Raw genomic sequence first — 19,993 nt, 5'->3', positions numbered from 1 at the left:
GAGCACATTCATTCCATGTTAAGTGAAGTTCAGTCATAAAAATACAATATTCACCTTTTAAAACACTGACACCTTACAAGCTGAAGCAGACCTGTAGATTGATTTAGTATTGCTGCAGGCTTAAGACAGACTCACACAAAATGATGGGTATATGATTTCGTCTCTATCCTGCCTTTACTTTTCTATCTATTCTTCACACTCACTCGCTGTCTTTCTCATGAAATCAATTTTACACACATCCTGCCAGGCGATTAATTGAACTTCATGATATTTATGGTACAGCAGATTTATCCTGCATACAGTCTGTCTTTGGCTGATAAGAAGAATATAGAGCAGGTACTTTAACAACAGCTTAGTGATACGTCAAAAATAACCTCAATGACAGCGAAAGACATGCAGCAGACTTTTACTAACATAAAAAAAAAAAAAAAACATTTAGATGTTGCATTATAATTAGCAGATTTTTACAAATATATTTTTGTCCCTTAATTATTTTTTTTATGTAATATACAAAAATAATGCAGTAACAAATATTATTTTAAAAATCCCAAATGGCTTCTATAAAGGACTTATTTTAAATAAAAAATAGATTCGAAAATCAAATTATATAGGTTATGTATGTTAAATAGGTTATAAATAAATGGGTGATAAACCTGGAACTTGTTCTGAAAGGTTTACTGGAATCAGTCCAGTACATTTTGATTGAAAGGAAAAATAAATTGGCATATTTGAAGGTTGTAAATTGTGAATTTGTACTTTCTAAAACTTCTGAAAGATGTAATTAGAAATGTCATAAAAGTTTGATTAATATATTTTCATATATATTCATATTTAAATATAAATAAACTACTGAAATATTCAGCATGTTATTATTGTTAATGACTTATAAATGAAAGATGTTAATTGTTTCCCCATTTTGCTAGCATAATACCAGTGATTCATTTCTGATGTCACCCATGTTCACACAGCAGGACACCTTGGATAAATTACTCTTCATTCACTATATGTGGGTGTCTGGATCCATACGCTGCAAAAATCTGTTCATTTTTAAAGCAACATTTTGCATAAACCAACTGTTTTTTTCCCTTTACATTCAAGGGCACTTATACACCTTTGTACCATGACAACGCTAGCGGTACTTCATGGGTAAAAAAAAAATTAAGTTCAAGTGGATGAGTGCCAACTGTCAGTGAGGTTAATGTGGTATCTGTTCTCCTCTGTGCTCAGTGTGACAATGTGCTGATTGTAATTGCTGAGCACTAATAACAAGGAGGTGCGGCTGTGACTGTAGCACTAATTAACTCTCTGATGCAGATTACAGAGGGAGAGGAGAGATGAAAACATGCACCCTCCCCCCAAGAAGCAACTTCTCAAACATTTCATACTTATAACTAGAACTCATGTATACAACACATGAACACCACATTACAGATGTTTATAACATGTCTCACTGGAATACTTGATCCCAATAGGTCAGTACTTTCGAAGTCATTGAATTGCTTACTCTACCGATTCAATAAACACTAAATTCACAGAACACAGAAATCTCAATACTACATTTGAAGTATTTACTTTCCAACTGTTCAAAGAGTAGGTTCTGTATAGTACGAATGTGTTTAGTATGAATGAAATCGCGCTGGTACGTTTTCAGTTAGGTCTAAAAATAGGTTGAAATCTCAGTTTTGTTTTGGTCAAATTTGCGGTTTCATAAAATTATTAATCTATAACATCTTGTCTATCATCTCTGAATATACTGTATATTGGCAAAATTCACTAGTTTAGTGCAGAAAAACAGCGATTTATATAGTGACAAGCTAAAAAAAAACTGTCTTTCTCTTTAAGAACACGCACGGCGAAGGTAAAAAAAAATAAATAAAAAAACGCCCATAGCTCTCGTTCTCTTAAGACTTCAAAGAAAGTTCACCTATCAAAATAAACCACATAACATCTACAATAAAGGTAAGTTTTTAACTGCAAGTTTTTTTTTGTTTGTTTTTTTTCAACGTTATTGTGAGATGTAGAGCGGAGCACGCCTCTCAATCATCCAATTTAAAAACGGTTTTCACAGGACGAATTTTGAGTTCGTAAGCTTTCGAATGATACCTAATGATGATTACTAAAATATGTGATTTGAAAAAAAGTCAATAAAAAAAGAACGGCAATCGTCCCGCTAGCAGGACGTGACAGTTAATTAAACCTGTTTTTCTCAAAATTCCGTTCCTGAAAATCATAGCGATCAGCCGATTTCAGATAACCATAACTTGTGTTACTGACAAATGATGAAAGAAATAAAAACAGATTTGGAAAGGGTTTAATATGGTACCAGCTTAAATATGGTATCAAAACCTATAATAGGTAAAATTTCACCATGTGATTGGTTTTCCCAGATCGCATCACAATTAGTTCAAAAACACTGATTCATTCAGAAACGAAACTACTGTGTGTTGCTTGGAATGGTTGATTCTGCTTTGACGTCGATTGAAATGTTTCATTTGCAGAGCAAATGTGTCTAAAAAATAAGTTACTCCATATTGACTTCTTGTTTATTGAGTTACTGTATAAAAGAAATAAGCAATGTAAAGATGTGTTACTTAATGTAATCCCAGGTTTTTTGATAACAGAGTGAGGTGTTTCACCATGGGTATCGCTTTGGGCATGACCTACTATACGGAAGCTCCTATGACACCCACCTTTATCACTCAGGACATTTCATGTCAAAATCATTAAAAAGAGATTTCTTCCCATTCCTGTGCAAGTAGGGAAGTTTTGGTAAAACTCCTCACTCTGTTATCAAAGAACTTGGGATTACGTTAAGTTACCCATTGTTCTTTTCTGACTTTGCTTGGTGTTTCACTATGGGAGATATAGTCCACTCCCAGATTAGACAACATATTACTGCTTTACAACAATTAGATTGGTTCTGACTTGCTGGCTCCTTGCACTGCATGTTCTAAGGATGGCTCAGACACATTCAATCTATAAAACCGCACAAAAGTTTGCGGTCTAGCCCAACTTGCGATTGCACAGGTATCCCTAGTAAGTAGGGCCCATGATGTAGCCATGCCACTAGTGGAGTGGCCCTTAAAGCAACACTAAGGAACTGTTCCTCTTCGGTCGCCCTACAGGTTGGAAGCGGAATTGTCCATTACCGCTGTCGTAAATAATTTTGCCGCCCGCAGCCTACTGTCGCACGCACGCTCGCTGTTTATCTAGCACCAGCTTTGGAATGAATGATGTCCACAGACAAGGTAGAGCAGGGGTCTCCAACCTTTTTTCATTTGAGAGCTACTTTAAAAATGAAAGTGGCCGAGAGCTACTCATGTAATACAATACTTAAATCGCTTAAATAATGTCTCATAACTCTCATATTAACAACTATCCAAACTTTTTTAGACCTAAAATAGTTTTTGTAGGCCTATATATGTCACCCTTTAATGTCAGAGAAAAGAACAGAATCAGAGATTTTTTTTTTATAGAAAATTGTACTTTGCATATTATACTGTAAAAACACAATTATAGTTGATTTTAGTTGATCATAACTAGAGATGAAATGGCATGAACATTTCATTTCATGATTATAGTGACAAAAATGATCACGGTTACCACAGAATCCTGTTCAAAAAGTACTAATATTACACAATGACATCAATTCACCAAGTATTATGTCGAAAACCAGCAAATAACAAATAAAATTAGCATCAATATGCACTTTTTGTTTACATAAACATTAAAATAATAACATTAAAAATGATGGCCAGATTTTAAAAGAGTGTCTTCTTGCAACATGTTATCTACTAACATGTACAAGTTCAAATAAAGTTTTGACAAAAAAGGTTTTATAAAAAGATAAAGCTTGCATATTTCAGCCTTTAAATAATTTTTTATAAAAAGAATGAGTCAAAAAAGATAAATTACTGACATTTACAATGCACATGATTAGCTTATATTTTATTATTAATAGTAAGATTCGGTCCGGTTTGCCCGTGGCGTCCGTCGTTGCTATGCAACCAAGCACTGCGCTCTCCACAATGACAAAGAAGTTTTAGTAGCTAATGGATTTCCATCACCGAGAAACGCTTGTTGTAGCTTTGCCACAAGATTCATTTACGGAGAAGAGAAAAACACCTGTAGTGTTTGAGTGCACCCCCATCCTTCATGTTGACGGAGCTTTCAATGTTGTTACGGAGAGGGTGAAGCTGATTGGTTGGTTCTTGTCATTTGGCCGCGGTGCGTTTGTGGCGTTCTGAAAAGTTGAGATTTTTTTCATCTCGCTGCGCCTAGAAAAAATTTGCGCGTCGCTTCAATTACGAGCGCGCTTACCGCGCGCCTACATTTTAACGAACTTGAGCGCAAAAGACGTGATATGTGAAAGGCCTCTTGGCGAGCTACCTCCAATCAGGCCACGAGCTACTGGTAGCTCGCGAGCGACGTGTTGGAGACCCCTGAGGTAGAGTATGTTGCATGATTTCATGAAAGTATGATGTATTGCGACATCAGAAACGAAGAAAAACTAAATAATGACTATTGTAACGCTTGACGTAAAGCAAGTCAAATTTGTAGTTCCCTTTCAAGGGAACTCGCGTTGCGTCGAAATTGACGCTATGGGGAACGCTTTGCGTGATGACGTCTTGAAGCACATGTAAAATCAGTCCAATGGTGTGGCGGAACGTCAGAGGCGGGTGACGTCACGTACCAGGAAGCTATAAAAGCCAGCCCGAAACAGAAAACGAAAGCTTTCTGAGTCTTCAGTTGCGCTCTGTGTGAAATCTGTCTCTGTATATTTGGTGTTGTCTGTCTATATCATATATATATATATATATATATTCAGTATGGCGAGCAAGCAGCAGTATAGGTTGTGTGTGCACCCCTGCCGGCGTTATTTAACGGGTGGGGACACTCACATCCTTTGTGTTGCTTGTTTGGGAGAGGAGCATGCCCAGTCAGCACTCGAGGGTGCTGGCTGTGAGCATTGTGACGCGCTGCCTTTGCGTACGCTCCGATCCCGCCTGGCGTTCTTCCAGAGCGCTCAGGATCGCGTTCCCCAGGGCTCTGGTCCCGCCGCTGCCGAGGCACGGCGTAGATCACAGACCTGGGGTTCGCAAATGGATCTATCAGTGGATGCTGAGACGGGCTCTGCCTTATCTCAGTCTCCTTCTGATAGACCCAGTGCCTCTCATCAGGGTTCGGAAGCACGCGCTGCGGTTTCTTCCGCCCCGATGGAGGCACCAACACTGCAATTGTCCAGCTCTGAGGAGTTGGATGTTGTTAGTGTTGACGCTGAGTCTGAGGATTCGCCACCTCAGTCTCATGCGTTTGAAGAGTTATTAGAGGTTGTGACGAGAGCTGTCGAAAGACTATCTATTGAGTGGCCAGAAGATCAGCAGGACGTTCGCTCGAAAAGCAAGCTCGACGAACGATTTCTGCCATCTCGTACACAGCCTCAGCGCAGATGCCTTCCATTTTTCCCCGATCTCCACACCGAGGTGTCGAGATCGTGGGGGAAACCCATGTCTTACAGAGTTTACAGTGCACAAACATCTCACTACTCTACTATTTCCAATTATAAACAGCATGGTTATGGGGAGATGCCGAGGGTGGAGGAGACGCTTGCGAGCTATCTCTCTCCAGCAACGGCATCTTCCCTGAAGGCTCCTATGTTACCCACCAAGCCAGTCAGAGTCACTTCTTCCCTGGTTAATAAAGCATATTCCGCCGCTGGTCAGGCTGCAGCGTGTCTACATACTATGTCTCTGATGCAAGCTTACCAGGCAGAATTACTGGGTGATTTAAATGAGGGCGGGGGGATTGGTCCCGATGTGGTGTGCGAACTGCGGAGAGCCACAGATTTGTCTCTCAGGGCCACCAAGGAGACGGCTAAATCCATCGGCTGCTCTATGGCAGCCCTGGTGGCCACTGAGAGGCATCTGTGGCTCAACCTCAGCAACATCAAAGATAGAGAGAAACATTTTCTGTTGGATGCGCCTGTTTCCACTTCGGGATTATTTGGTGATGCGGTCAATAGTGCTGTAGACAAGTTTCAAGAAGCTTCTAAACAGGCAGCCGCCCTTCAAAAACTTCTTCCCCGCCGTTCATTTTATGAGGCTGCTGAGCGGGAGCAGCCTCACTCATCTAAAAAGAGCGCTGAACATCGTGCCACTCAAAAACAGAGCGTGTCCTCCCGTGCTCCCCCACAGAAATCTCGGGGACACGGGAAGCACGCTCAAACCCAGCAACCTTCGAGGGGTAGAACGGATCTGCGGACCGTTATTACCGCAAAGAAGGCTGCTGGGAAAAAGTCCTGATGTCCGAGGGCTCAGGACAAATGAGGGTAGTCCCCCCCGAAGCAGAGCGGTCAACACCTCTTTTCACGGTGCACGTCTCTCTTCGGTGCCCTCAGGGGACCGGTCTGCCAACCCTGCCGACTCCGGTGTTTCAGGGCGCAGCGGTCTCCGGCGAGCACATATCTCAAGGTCCACCCGGAAACGTAGTGGCCTCGGGATGCCCGACCCCTCTAAGGAGGGTGCTAGAGCAGTCTGTTCGGTCGTTCCCTGCCGGTGCGCCGTTACAGGGCGACGAACCGACTACTCAACAGCAACAAAATCCAGAAACCAGTCTCGAGAGGCTGGTACCTCTAGTAGAGTCTTTGACAGCGTGGAAGCTATTGTCAAATGTTTCTCGTTGGGTGCTGCAGACCGTGGAAAAAGGGTATCAGATACAATTCAAGAAACGCCCACCTCGGTTTATGGGGGTCCTGCCCACAGTGGTGGGCCCCGAGCAGGTTCTGGCTATGGAACAGGAAGTAAACACTCTGTTAGAGAAAGGGGCCATAGAATATGTACCTCCCTCCAACAGGGAAACCGGGTTTTACAGCCGATACTTCATAGTTCCAAAGAAGGACGGGGGATTGCGTCCAATTTTAGATCTTCGAGTTCTGAACGAGTCAGTCATGCAGCTCAAGTTCAAAATGTTAACATTGAGACAAATCGTGCCACAGATCAGGTCCGAGGACTGGTTTGTCACGATAGATCTCAAGGACGCATATTTCCATATTTCCATCCGTCCGTGTCATTGGAAGTTCCTGAGGTTTGCTTTCGGGGGCAAAGCATACCAATATCGAGTTCTTCCATTCGGCCTGGCTTTATCACCCCGCACTTTCACCAAATGCGTGGATGCAGCTCTGGCGCCCTTGCGCCTTCAGGGTATTCGCATATTGAACTACATCGACGATTGGTTGATTTTAGCTCAGTCGCATCAGTTGGCAATTCGGCATCGAGATGTCGTCCTCGCCCATATGAAAGAGCTGGGGTTACGGCTGAACGCCAAGAAGAGTGTGCTTTCTCCACTTCAGAGGACCACTTTTTTATGCGTGGTTTGGGATTCAGTGTCGATGCAGGCGCGCCTGTCACCGCCACGGATAGATTCCATCCTTGCAGCTGTGAAAAGTGTAAAGCTAGGCCAGCTACTCACTGTCAAACAGTTTCAGAGACTGTTGGGTCTCATGGCAGCAGCTTCCAACGTGATACCTTTTGGACTACTGCACATGAGGCCCCTGCAGTGGTGGCTCAGGACCAGAGGGTTTTCCCCGAGGGGCAACCCATTTCGCACGATCAAGGTCACGCGGCGATGCCTACGTGCCTTGGTTATGTGGAAGAAACCTTGGTTCCTGTCCCAGGGCCCAGTGCTGGGAGCTCCTTGTCGTCGCAAACTGCTAACGACGGATGCTTCCCTCACGGGTTGGGGAGCGATCCTAGAGAGTCGCTCATCTCAAGGTCTGTGGGAAGACCATCATCGTTCCTGGCATATCAATCGCCTAGAGATGTTAGCTGTCTTCCGGGCTCTGAGGAGCTTTATCACAGATCTCAGGGGACACCATGTGTTAGTGCATTCGGACAACACGTCGGTAGTCGCCTATATCAACCACCAAGGGGGTTTGCGCTCGCGCCCATTATCCAATCTGGGACGCCATATCCTCTTGTGGTCCCAGGGGAAGTTGCTGTCACTCAGGGCAGCCTACATCCCCGGGGTCCAGAATATAGGAGCAGACACTCTGTCGAGACAGGGGCCGAGGCCCGGGGAATGGAGGCTCCACCCCGAGGTGGTGGAGCTGATATGGAGGGAGTTTGGCCAAGCACAAGTGGATCTGTTTGCGTCTCGAGAGACGTCTCACTGTCCACTTTGGTTCTCCCTCACACATCCAGCTCCTCTGGGACTGGATGCTATGGTACAGACGTGGCCGAGGCTACGTCTGTACGCCTTTCCCCCAGTTGCTCTGCTCCCGGGAGTTCTGGAGAGAGTTCGCAGGGACCGGGTTTGCCTGCTTCTTATAGCCCCACGCTGGCCGGGCAGAGTATGGTTTCCCGATCTTGTGTCCCTCCTCGACGGGCATCCTCTGGAGCTTCCTGTCAGGAGGGACCTTCTGTCCCAAGCAGGGGGCTCGATTTTTCACCCCCGACTGGAACTGTGGAACCTGTGGGCTTGGCCTCTGAGGGGGCCCAGCTCATAGAGTCAGGTCTCTCAACTGAGGTTGTTGAGACCATTCTACAGTCCAGAGCTCCCTCCACGAGGAAACTTTATGCCCTGAAGTGGAGAGTATTCACTTCTTGGTGTAGTGACCGTCGGTTGGATCCAGTCAACTGCCCAATTGGTACAGTTCTGGAGTTCCTGCAGGACCGGTTCACTGCAGGTCTGACCCCGTCCACTTTAAAGGTTTATGTGGCGGCTATAGGTGCTTACCACATTCCTTTGGGTGGAATGTCTGTGGGGAAAGACCCTCTGGTATCTCGTTTCCTTCGTGGCACTTGGAGGCTGAGGCCTGCAGTTCGCTCTAGGGTGCCACCTTGGGATTTGTCCATTGCGCTGCAAGGCCTTTCCCTGGCCCCCTTTGAGCCCATTGAGGAGGTTCCTGAGAAATTCCTAACTCTGAAAGCTCTGTTCGTTCTCACCATTTCTTCTCTCAAGAGAATAGGGGATCTCCAAGCATTGTCGGTTGCTCCGTCATGCTTGGAGTTTTCTCCGGGTATGGTTAAAGCTTTTCTTCATCCTAGACCGGGTTATATCCCCAAGGTCCCCACTAATGTGGCTAGACCTATTGTTCTGCAGGCCTTCTGTCCTCCTCCTTTTCAAAATGCGGACCAGGAGGCGAATAATTTGCTTTGCCCTGTTCGGGCGTTAGACGCTTATGTCCACAGAGCTGCCCTGTGGCGTAAAAGCGATCAATTGTTCGTATGCTTTGGGTCCCCTAACAAGGGAGGTCCAGTGTCTAAGCAAAGGATGAGCAAGTGGGTGGTTGAGGCTATCTCACTTGCTTATGAGGCGGCTGGGCAGCCTTCTCCTTTGGCTGTCCGGTCGCACTCTACTAGGAGTATGTCGGCCTCTAAGGCCCTTTTATCAGGAGTATCTTTACAGGACGTTTGTGATGCGGCAGGCTGGTCCTCACCGCACACCTTCGTCAGGTTCTACTCTTTAGACCTAGACTCTACTCCAGGGTCTCAGGTTTTGTCTTCCTAGTGCTGCTCACTTGATTTCACACAGGACAGACATTTGTAGCTATGGTGGCGTTGGTATAGACGTTCCCCATAGCGTCAATTTCGACGCAACGCGAGTTCCCTTGAAAGGGAACGCCTCGGTTACAACTGTAACCTCGGTTCCCTGAAGAGGGAACGAGCGTTGCGTCACCTTGCCATATCTCCTTCATGCCTGTCAGCACGACTTCAGACTCTACGAAGCTTTCGTTTTCTGTTTCGGGCTGGCTTTTATAGCTTCCTGGTACGTGACGTCACCCGCCTCTGACGTTCCGCCACACCATTGGACTGATTTTACATGTGCTTCAAGACGTCATCACGCAAAGCGTTCCCCATAGCGTCAATTTCGACGCAACGCTCATTCCCTCTTCAGGGAACCGAGGTTACAGTCGTAACCGAGGCGTTTTCTTATGTCTCATTCGAACTACAGAAACGCGACCTGGTTTGGTAAACTTGCATAGTGTGGTTATAGCAGATATAGGGCTGCAAAGCGAATCCAGAAGTGCCGTTCACCCTGTTACAACTTGATGAACCACTGATACGATTTTGGAAACATTATTTTAAGGTAAAATTTTTTACTTGTGTTGCTTTAAGCCCTCAGGCAGTTGAGCACCTCTGCATTTATATACTAGAGATATAGCATCTATAATCCAGTGGGACAGCCGCTGACGTGACAAAGGCTTCCCTTTGTGAGGAGTAGCCCAAGACTTAAACATCTAGTCATTCTTTCTGGAATCTATACACATGTAGAGCCCGTACTGGACATAACAAATTTAATTTTCGATCCTCCGGAGAAGAGAACGGAGGAGGGTGGAAAGCTGTAAATTCTGTAATTGGACATCCATAAGCAGAGTCCACCACTTTAGGTATGAAAGCAGGGTTAGGACGAAAATAAAGCTTTGTGAGCCCTGGAGCAAACTGCAAACAAGACAGGCTGACAGACAGGGCTTGTAAGTTACTCACGCACTTGGCTGTCACAAAAGCTACAAAGAGAGCCATCTTAAGAGAGCGAAACTTCAATCCAATGCCTTCCATTGGCTGTGTTGAAAAAGGCCTCTAAATCCATATACAAATCCCACAAAAGGACCATCTCCCCTCGACACCAAATGTAACCGGTCCTACTCGACCCGTTCCAAGTGGGATTTGAACCTGAGTCTCTGGCGTGGGAGGCGGGTGCGCTAATAAGGATGCTAAAAATGGCAGCCTCTAGTGTCTCTTGAAGCCAGGGGCGTTTTACCCGCACAGCTGGGAAGGGAGAGTTGTCTTCCTCATCCTCATCATCCATGTCTAAGTCGAGGAGGTCAGAGTTAGCAATGCCCACTACGTCCATGTCACCAGGTCCTTCCACCTCCTCTGCGAGAAGACCTTCAAACAGAGGAGGCTAATCCATGAATTCAGCTTCCATAATGTCCGCCCAGGTCGTGGTAGCTCGTGTATGATGGGCAATGGCCGTAGATTTCACGGCAGCTCCTGACAGACATGGGTCTTGTTGGTTAGCCACCGCCACTCTCAGCCTTCTTTCTAAAATATTCACCGGCATTGACACACAGTGGACGCATGTATGCGGGTCCACAAGTGATGATTGAGCGTGTTTAGGGCCCCTACACACGATGCACATTGGGTGAGGGTCCCCGCCTTAAATGGTTTCTCCACATGATGATGGACATGGGTGGGATGATGGACATGGGGTGATGAATGTCGACATAAAGGCTGATGAGTGAAAAAGTAATCCCATGACTCTACACAATACGTCAGTCTATTCGTAGGGTTCTCGTAGGCTCGCCTTAACGTTTGAAGCCTGAAGTTGACTTGACGCCACTGAAGTTCCTACCGTTGTAATTTAATAAGTGATAGTCTGAAGGGAATCGCTTGCCTTGACGTGCACACAATTCAAAAATTTTTGATTTCACAAAATCAACACAATCCAATCCAACTGATGTCGCATTCGATGATTAAATCTAATGACAGTCCATGAGTGAAATCAACAAGAATTCAGATGTGCTGAGAAAGCTTGTAGTGAGCAAATGATTTCCTGATGGTGCCTGATCACAGGTCGGCAAAGACAGACGTGGTGTCATATGAGCTTCTGTAGTTGGTCACGCCCAAAGTGATTCCCATAGTGAAACAGCGAGCGAAGCGAGAAAAAGAATCACAGCCACTCAGATTCCTTCAGATCAGCAGCACAATTGTGAATGTGATATTGCTTAACTTTGTCAAGTGTACTTAATTACTATAGTAATTAAAAATGAAGTTAAACAAACACGGAATGACCCCACAATACTATACTATACTATACTATACTATACTATACTATACTATACTATACTATACTATACTATACTATACTATAAAGAATAATGATATTGTAGGGAGAGTAATATTCTACTTGGCTAGAAATTCTAATATTGACAAAATAACTAGCTACTCATGTTCTCAGTGTTATTATTTGTATTTACGCAATCATGAGCCCAAACTGCCATTTTGCTTAATTTTCTGGGGGACTTTGGATGAGACCATGCTGCTTCAGCTGTTCATTTAAAATAATAAAGCCATGATAACTTTTCCCCAAGCTCAGATGCTCTTTTGCACGAATTATGCATGTGGACAGTAGCTGAACGAGCCTCTGTTACAATGCAAATGATAGCTTTGCGTTCCGATCAACCATAAATGGAAATTCATGTTTCAGAATATCCCCCATGTGAAAGCTAGTTTGAAACCACAATTCTCACCCCTGATAGCAGCAGAGCTCATTAAAAAATCATGTGTGCTGCTTTAATTTGTTATATAAAGCTGAGAAAGGTTCTACATTATTGAGCCTCGTGACATTTATGTGGGTGTGCGGTTGGTGTTGTAGAAATCAAATTGTCCCTGGCGATGTCATTATGTGACAAGCCGAAGCTCTCAGTCCACAAGGGTCAGTTCTGTCCGTTGTCAGGGGAATACGCTCAATCTCACTCAATGAAGCTGTTCGTTCAGTCGTTAAATCTAATTTAAGGACCCATAATTACGTTCTAACAGACCAGGCAGAAGAATAACTCCACACAATTGCCTAAAATAAGGCATATTTTTTTCAAGCCACATTTTTTTCTGAAACACAAGATAATTTAGATGAGAAATAAGATGACTAAGCTCTATACAAATGGTAGAGAGTCACATTTGGTCTGTAATGTAGTTTAGGCCAATATTGACATAGATTCCTATTATAAGTGTGTGTGTGTGATGGTGTGTGTGTATTCAGGGATGGTACGGCCTTCTTGTCAGGGAGGTTTCATATACGCACAAGTCAGCGATAAAGAGTCTTTTAATCACCAATGGGAACATGCAGGAGAAACAGAATTACAACTATACTTAATACAAACAAAACTGGACAGAGAACTAACTCAAACCGAGGGCTTAAATACACAGAACAAAAAATAGTTAATGAGACAACAGGTGAACAGGAAAATCAATCAAACACACTGGGAAACAATAGGTCACACAGGCAAACAGAAACAGAGCACAATGAAAACTAAATCAAAACAGAACATACACAATACGCTGTGTCTATTAATGGGCAAAGCTACAGCGCTTCAGCAAATCAGCTTAAGATCCTTTCCATCTAAACGTATCTATTATGCCTCGTAGTGAATGTTTTATGAGCAGTAGGATAACCATATTCATCTGCACAGTCACACAGAGCCAAATAACTACCAAAAGATTTTTGCTGGTGACGGAAGTTACTCAGACAGAACTTCTCAGCAGGCTTCTTGTTTATTATTAAATGATGGAAAAGCATTGGCCCTTAAGGAAAAAGACCTTTTTAGTGGCCAATTTATTTTCAAATAAAGTAATTTGCATTCGTTATGTGGAGGAATTCAATTATCATCAAAGCTCAACGTGTATGGAAATAAGTGTGTGTTCTTGAGAAGCTACACAGAACAGAAAACCGTTATTATATAAAAAGAGGTGCATACATTTACCTCATTAAATAAACAGTTTTAATTAACCTCAGTGGTTATAAATAAAACCAAACTATTACATAAATTCAATAATATATGAATTCATTAACATTTATCCCTCTCCAAAGTTGCATATATGTGCAAAAGGATTTATGTGTATGTGCTGCCAATATGTTGATATTGTAAAATTCAGTGTCGATGCAAAAATGTGTGTGACAGAACCACACTTTACATAGCCTACAAATACTTACAACTACTAATGTGATCATGTTGTAGCCAAATGCTGTCATTTTGTATTATTTTATGTCTACCTAATTGTTTTTTGCTATGGCATTATAATACAACAGATCCACCATAAGAATAATGAATGCCTTGTTATATGTTTCACTGTCTCTTGATTCTTTTTTTGGTACAAATGTTAAGTAGGATTCTGTTCGTGCCTCAGGCTATATTCTGACTTCAACAGGAAAGAAACATAAAGAAACATAAACTCTTCTCTCAAGCAATTATGCATAAAATGAGAGTGAACAAGGCCATCAATTATTTATCATAATTTACCACAAATGATTTAATCTACTACATAAAAAAACAAATAACAAAACTCCATGGGCAATAAGAAACTCCCATGTAACCACTAACATACAAGCCATTACATCTATTGTCCTGCCCTTTCAGAGAGGACAAACACTCCACCACCACATTACAAACAGCACAAGCATTTTTCTTTGTGTATTAACAAAGGGACATTTGACAGCATTGAAACTCTCCAGGACTCCTGCTTTTACAGCAAAGCCTCCTCGTGTGGCGAGATCTGTTAGATGGCAAAGCTGTCATATCTTGCCAACACGCCTCAGTGCTTTGTGTTTGTATCAGCTCCAAGCAAAGAGTTACAACCAGAACAGAGAGAGTTATGTTAAACAGATGTATACTTGATACATAGTTTATGGCTAGGATGACACGGTTCCCATCGCTTCTGTTCTGTGGATGTTCTGACAAAACTATTTACAGTTTTGGGAAACTGCAAATTGGCGAAACAGTCATGCATTTAAGGGTTAATCTTGAATGGGGTGACAGAATCAGAACTTCATCAGACAGATTTACATTGCATACCACAACAAAAATAATGCTTCTTTTAGCATAAAAAAAAAAATAAAAAAAAAAATAAACCCCGATCAAGAATCAAAGTGTTTTTACCTGCTTTTACATCATCCAAGGTGCAGAAAAAAATCGCTGTTCTCTCGAAAGAAAAAGTGACATTAATCATGCTGATTTTGTTTGGCATTAAGGCACATTGGAGAAAGTCTCTACTGCATTATTAAATGTGACTGTAATTGCTTTTGATAGAAGGTCAGTCCCTGCTTTTTAAAATCAACTTCACAGTGTCAGAGTCAGCGGCTTCTGTCACTGTCACTGTATTAAAGATAGAGTTTTTACTGTTTAATGACTTTCTTGGTAAAAGTCAGTCAGCTAAATCCAGACATACCCTCTAATCAGAGACTCAATTCTGCACAGATAGGATACATTTGAAGTCAACCCCACTTCTCTCTGCGGGTTTTGCATGTAATTATTTGAATCCATTATTTGTAATTTCAGATAAAGCAGAGTGATTGACAACTCAGGTTTAAAAAGAAGGATGGTGAATCTTAGTGGTAAAGATCTGGTTTAGTCAAAAGATAGTAGGTTCAAATCCCACCAACTTCAACTGTGCCCTTGAACAAGAGAATTAACTTCAGCAAGGCACTTAACTTTGAGTTGCTATGAATCATTTAACTAAATGACAAATTAGTACGGTTAGGTAAAAAAAAAAAACTGAATTTCGTTAAAGTGATCTATTTGCAATTTTTTAAATCACATGATCAATCTTTGGCTCTGTGCCAGTGTTTCTGCACTTTCACAGATTAATCAACAAAAGTCGATTTTATCTGTTTGCAATTAAATGTGACAAATTAAATGTGATGAGATAACCGAGTGATGAGATACACAAGCAAATTATTATTTTAAACCGATTCTTTTTAGTTACCCTTAAAAATAAGTTTATTCAAGTGTTCTATTAGTATACTTCAATTAAACTAAAAATAAGAAAGTATACTTTCAGTCTACATTTGATATACTTATCAAAAATATACTTTATGTACTTCTCAGAAATATACTTAAAATTACACTTATGTGTACTTGAATTGTACTGAGAGAAAAGTCCAAGTATATTTGGTCTGTACTTGTACTCAATCTTTTGATCGAGATTTACTTAAAAGTATAATTAAGTATTCAAAGTCGGCTATACTTGGCTTGTAGTTGTGTTAACTCTTTTGATCGAGTAGCCTATTAAATATACTCTTTTTTACATAGTTTTTCATATACAGTCTTATGAAACTTACATTGTTTGAAAATATTGATTAGAATATTGATATAAAACAGATATGTTTCTAATTCTGCGTATCTGAATTTTTGTGTGGCTAGTCCACTTTACCCTAACATTGACTGAATTTTCCAGCTATCCATGTTTTCACTGTTATACGGTAGGGGGCGCTATGACACTTCTTCTAGTACAGAATCTCCTGATCAAAACACAGGTGAAGAAGAAGCTGAAACAAGTGAAAGAAGATTACTCACTCAAAAGTAGTGATCGACCGATATAGATTTTTTATAACCGATACCGATACCGATTATTTGCATGTTTATGTGCCGATTACCGATATGCAGAACCGATATTTATTTACTGTTATACTTCTGTTTTTGACACAATTATTACAACACAAATGAACTGAACAAACAATTTTATTTATAACAATCACTCCCTCCTTGCATACATAAAAAACTTTATATTTATACACAAATAAATAGAGGGGTCTGAGTCCAAAAAATAAAGTGCATTGTTACTAAGTGTCTTTGTTTAAAAATAAAAGCTTTGATGAGGTAAAAAATAAAGCACAAAAATTATTCTAACATATATTCAAAGATAGTTGAGTGATGTATCTTTAAGTGGTTCCACATGTTGGAGGTATTTTTTGTATTGTATTTTGTATTGAAATGCAATTCATTTTAAACAGTTTTAGAAGGTTTATATGTGCCATTTAATAGGTTTAAAGAGTGAGGAATAATTCACTGGGTAATATTAATTCACTGAATAATATTAGCTGGAATATAACATTATCAGGAAAGTAACAAACAAAACAGCATATTTGCATTTTCCAACTAGTATGTTATTAATTATTAATAATGTTTTTGTCGGTCTAGATCATGAAATCCTTTCTGACAAAGTGCTGTTTATCTATGCGTTTACACAGAACTATATAACTTACTCAACCGCGATCGCGCGTGGAGATAATAAATAATTAATTTCCACAGAGCGGTATTTATTTAGATTTGTATTAGCGAAATAATGGTTATGCAGTAAATGATAATATAATTTAGGTTGTTTAAACGAGATAATCTTGTCAAAAGTTTCATGCAGTAGCCGTGCTTGAGCATTCCTGGTCATCAACCCAGTGAGTGCGCAGCAATATGAACAAACTTTTTTTTTTTCGAGACTATATAAACAGCACTTTGTCAGTTGACATTTCATGATCTAGATTGAATCTAGATCATGAAATGCCAACTGACAAAGTGCTGTTTATCTATGCATTTATTTTACACAGAACTCAACCGCGATCGCGCGTGGAGATAATAAATAATTAATTTCCACAAAGCGGTATATTTAGATGTGTAACGTTATTAGCGAAATAATTGCTATGTAGTAAATAATATAATCTAGGATGTTTAAACAAGATAATCTTGTCAAAAGTTTCATTCAGTGGCCGTGAGCATCCTGATCATCAACCCAGTGAGTGCTCAGCAATATGAACGAACTTTTTTCTCGAGACTAATGGTGAGCAAATACAACTGATAGAGAATTAAATTCAGTGCTTTTATTTTCAACATGCACTCATTCATGTCTGTTTTATTTAATTCATGTAAAGTTACGTCTTTATTGGGGCAGGACATGACGGATTACGCTACGTGACTCCATGAGTTCGTCTCAATTTTTTAGAACCAAGCTGCATAAATAAACTAGGCTATATCAGGCATTCATGTCTCAAATCTCATTTCTGCATGTCTGTTATGTTAAATAAAGTTGAAAAATTAAAGCAAAGCAAGCAGAACATATGTTTTACCTGTGCACAGAGTTGTTGTTGACTGATCTCCTCAGACGCGGGCTGCAATGGCGGAATTCTCAAAACGGCCACAAGATGGCGCCGTTTATCGGCGAATCCGATATTACAAAACCGATACCCGATTATGGGAAAATGCTTAAATATCGGTAAAAATATCGGTAAACCGATACATCGGTCGATCACTACTCAAAAGTAAAACAACGTGATCATCAAACATTAAACAGCGTGTAAATCAAAACTGCTTAATATTACCAAATTAAATGAAGCGAAACCCATGAAGAGAAAACGACTGTGAAGCTTTGGGGGTGTTGGACTCGATCTACTACATCTGTGTTTTGATCATCGTTCTGAATCAGATTAAGGCGTAGTCTTTGAAAAAAATGTTATGTTCACTTAAAGAAAACTTACAAGTATACTTGCAGTATAAACTACTAAACTAGTAGTTTACTGAGAGTAGGCCTACACTCCAGTGTGTCCTTTCATAAACTAAAAAATGTACTACTTGTATTAAAATAGTAAACTAAGTAGTTTACTACTCTTACACTTATAGTACACTTAAACGTTTACTTTTATATACTAAAAGTGGGCCAATTTAGTCCCAAGCAGTATTTAAATAGTACACTTACAAGTTTACTACAAGTACACATTGATATTAGTATACTTACTACATAAAGTATACTTAAAAATATACTTAAGTACTGCATAAAATGAACCTGAAGTATACTTATTTTTCGTAAGGGTAATCAAAAACACACAGCGTGATCAGTATAGTCTGATTCACTAACAAATGTCTCTGAGTCGGTCCTTGTTTTGAATCATTAAAAAAAAAACGCACAAAATTTCTGCAGTCTTTCACGGAAGTTTATAACTTAATGCTGCGTTCACACCGGACGCGAATAGCGCGTCAAATTCGCGCCTGCCGCGTCTAGTTTGACGCTTGACCACTTTGTGTTAATTCGCGTGTCTAACGCACGTAAAAACAAAAGTTTGAAGCGAAATTTACGCGCGTCAGAGGTGAAAGTTTTGGCGGCCATCTTTTTTAGATGTTTATCGAGCATTAGCATTAGCATTAATCGAGAGAGTCACCGCTCGTATATGCTCTGGAGAGCAGAAACAGCTGCGTAGGGGACATCGTCGCTGTACTCGGGTCCACCAGACCCTCCGGAGGGTTTCAGGAGTTTCACAATTTGCTCCAGGAGCTAGGTTTGGTGGACCTAACGGTGAGGACAGCGTAGGCCGTATAAGGCCTCGGCCTCGAGTGGTCTATGCCTGTCGAGCCCGCGCTCTACAGCCCGGCGCGAGGTTCACCCTCGCCCGCACCCACCTAATCTGTCATTTATTTTTGTTTTGATAATAAATGGAGCCAGCCTCCAAAAGTGAAACCTGTCCTGTGATTTTTTAAAACAAGTTTTAATACACTAAATTGTGTTTGTTGTCTTTACATTAGAATAATAATGTTTCATATAATCTAGAATAGATATGGAATAAATAGCATTCAAAACAAAATGAGTATCTCTCATATATTGAAATCGAGTTTTTATGTGAAAGATTTGCTTTGCACACCAAGCATTTTAGTAATATTACAAAATAATTTATTGAGGCCAAACATAAAATAATATTATAAACTGTCACTTCACCACGTGACAGCAGCAAGCAGGCTCCTGATTGGTTAACGCGGCGCGAATTGACGCAGAAGTTCAGATTTTTCAACTCGGGCGGCAGACGCGAATTCGCGTCAAACACGAGAATGCACAAATAGCACTACATAAAACATTCGCGCGTAACGCGCTTAACGCGCCAGGCGCTCAATTCGCGCCATTCGCGCGAACTTGACGCGCGAATGAGGCGTATTCGCGTCTACTGCGCCGCAGGAATTTTTTACGCGCGTAACGCGTCTTTGCATTGACTTAACATTGAAATCACTCGCGCCTGACGCGCTATTCGCGTCCGGTGTGAGTTTATAATTATAACAGTTTTATGCTGCGTTCACTCCGGACGCGAATAGCGCGTCAAATTCGCGTCTACCGCGTCTAGTTTGACGCTTGACCACATGTGTACATTCGCGTGTCAAGAGCGAGATTGACGCGCGTAAAAACAAAAGGTTGAAGCGAAATTTACGCGCGTCAGAGGCGAAAGTTTCGAAACCCGTTGGCGGCCATCTTTTTTAGATGTTTATCGAGCATTAGCATTAATCGAGAGAGTCACCGCTCGTATATGCTCTGGAGAGCAGAAACAGCTGCGTAGGGGACATCGTCGCTGTACTCGGGTCCACCAGACTCTCCGGAGGGTTTCAGGAGTTTCACAATTTGGTCCAGGACCTAGGTTTGGTGGACCTAACGGTGAGGACGCTGACGAGGACAGCGTAGGCCGTATAAGGCCTCGG

General features: G+C 41.5%; 1 long non-coding RNA gene across 1 annotated transcript in view; it reads left to right on the top strand.

Annotated features, from left to right (window-relative positions):
• LOC309478915 overlaps window positions 1–4,563 on the top strand; it is a 62,077-nt gene extending 57,514 nt beyond the window's left edge. Inside the window, exons 2-3 of the long non-coding RNA XR_014199128.1 lie at window positions 3,134–3,248; window positions 4,448–4,563. This is a non-coding gene — a long non-coding RNA (uncharacterized lncRNA). The remainder of the gene's footprint in view (window positions 1–3,133; window positions 3,249–4,447) is intronic.
• The last annotated feature ends 15,430 nt before the right edge of the window (window positions 4,564–19,993 follow it).

Source organism: Leuciscus leuciscus (genome assembly GCF_965113295.1).
Source record: "Leuciscus leuciscus genome assembly, chromosome: 17".
Taxonomy (NCBI): Eukaryota; Metazoa; Chordata; class Actinopteri; order Cypriniformes; family Leuciscidae; genus Leuciscus; species Leuciscus leuciscus.
This window is presented reverse-complemented; position numbering and strand designations above follow the sequence as displayed.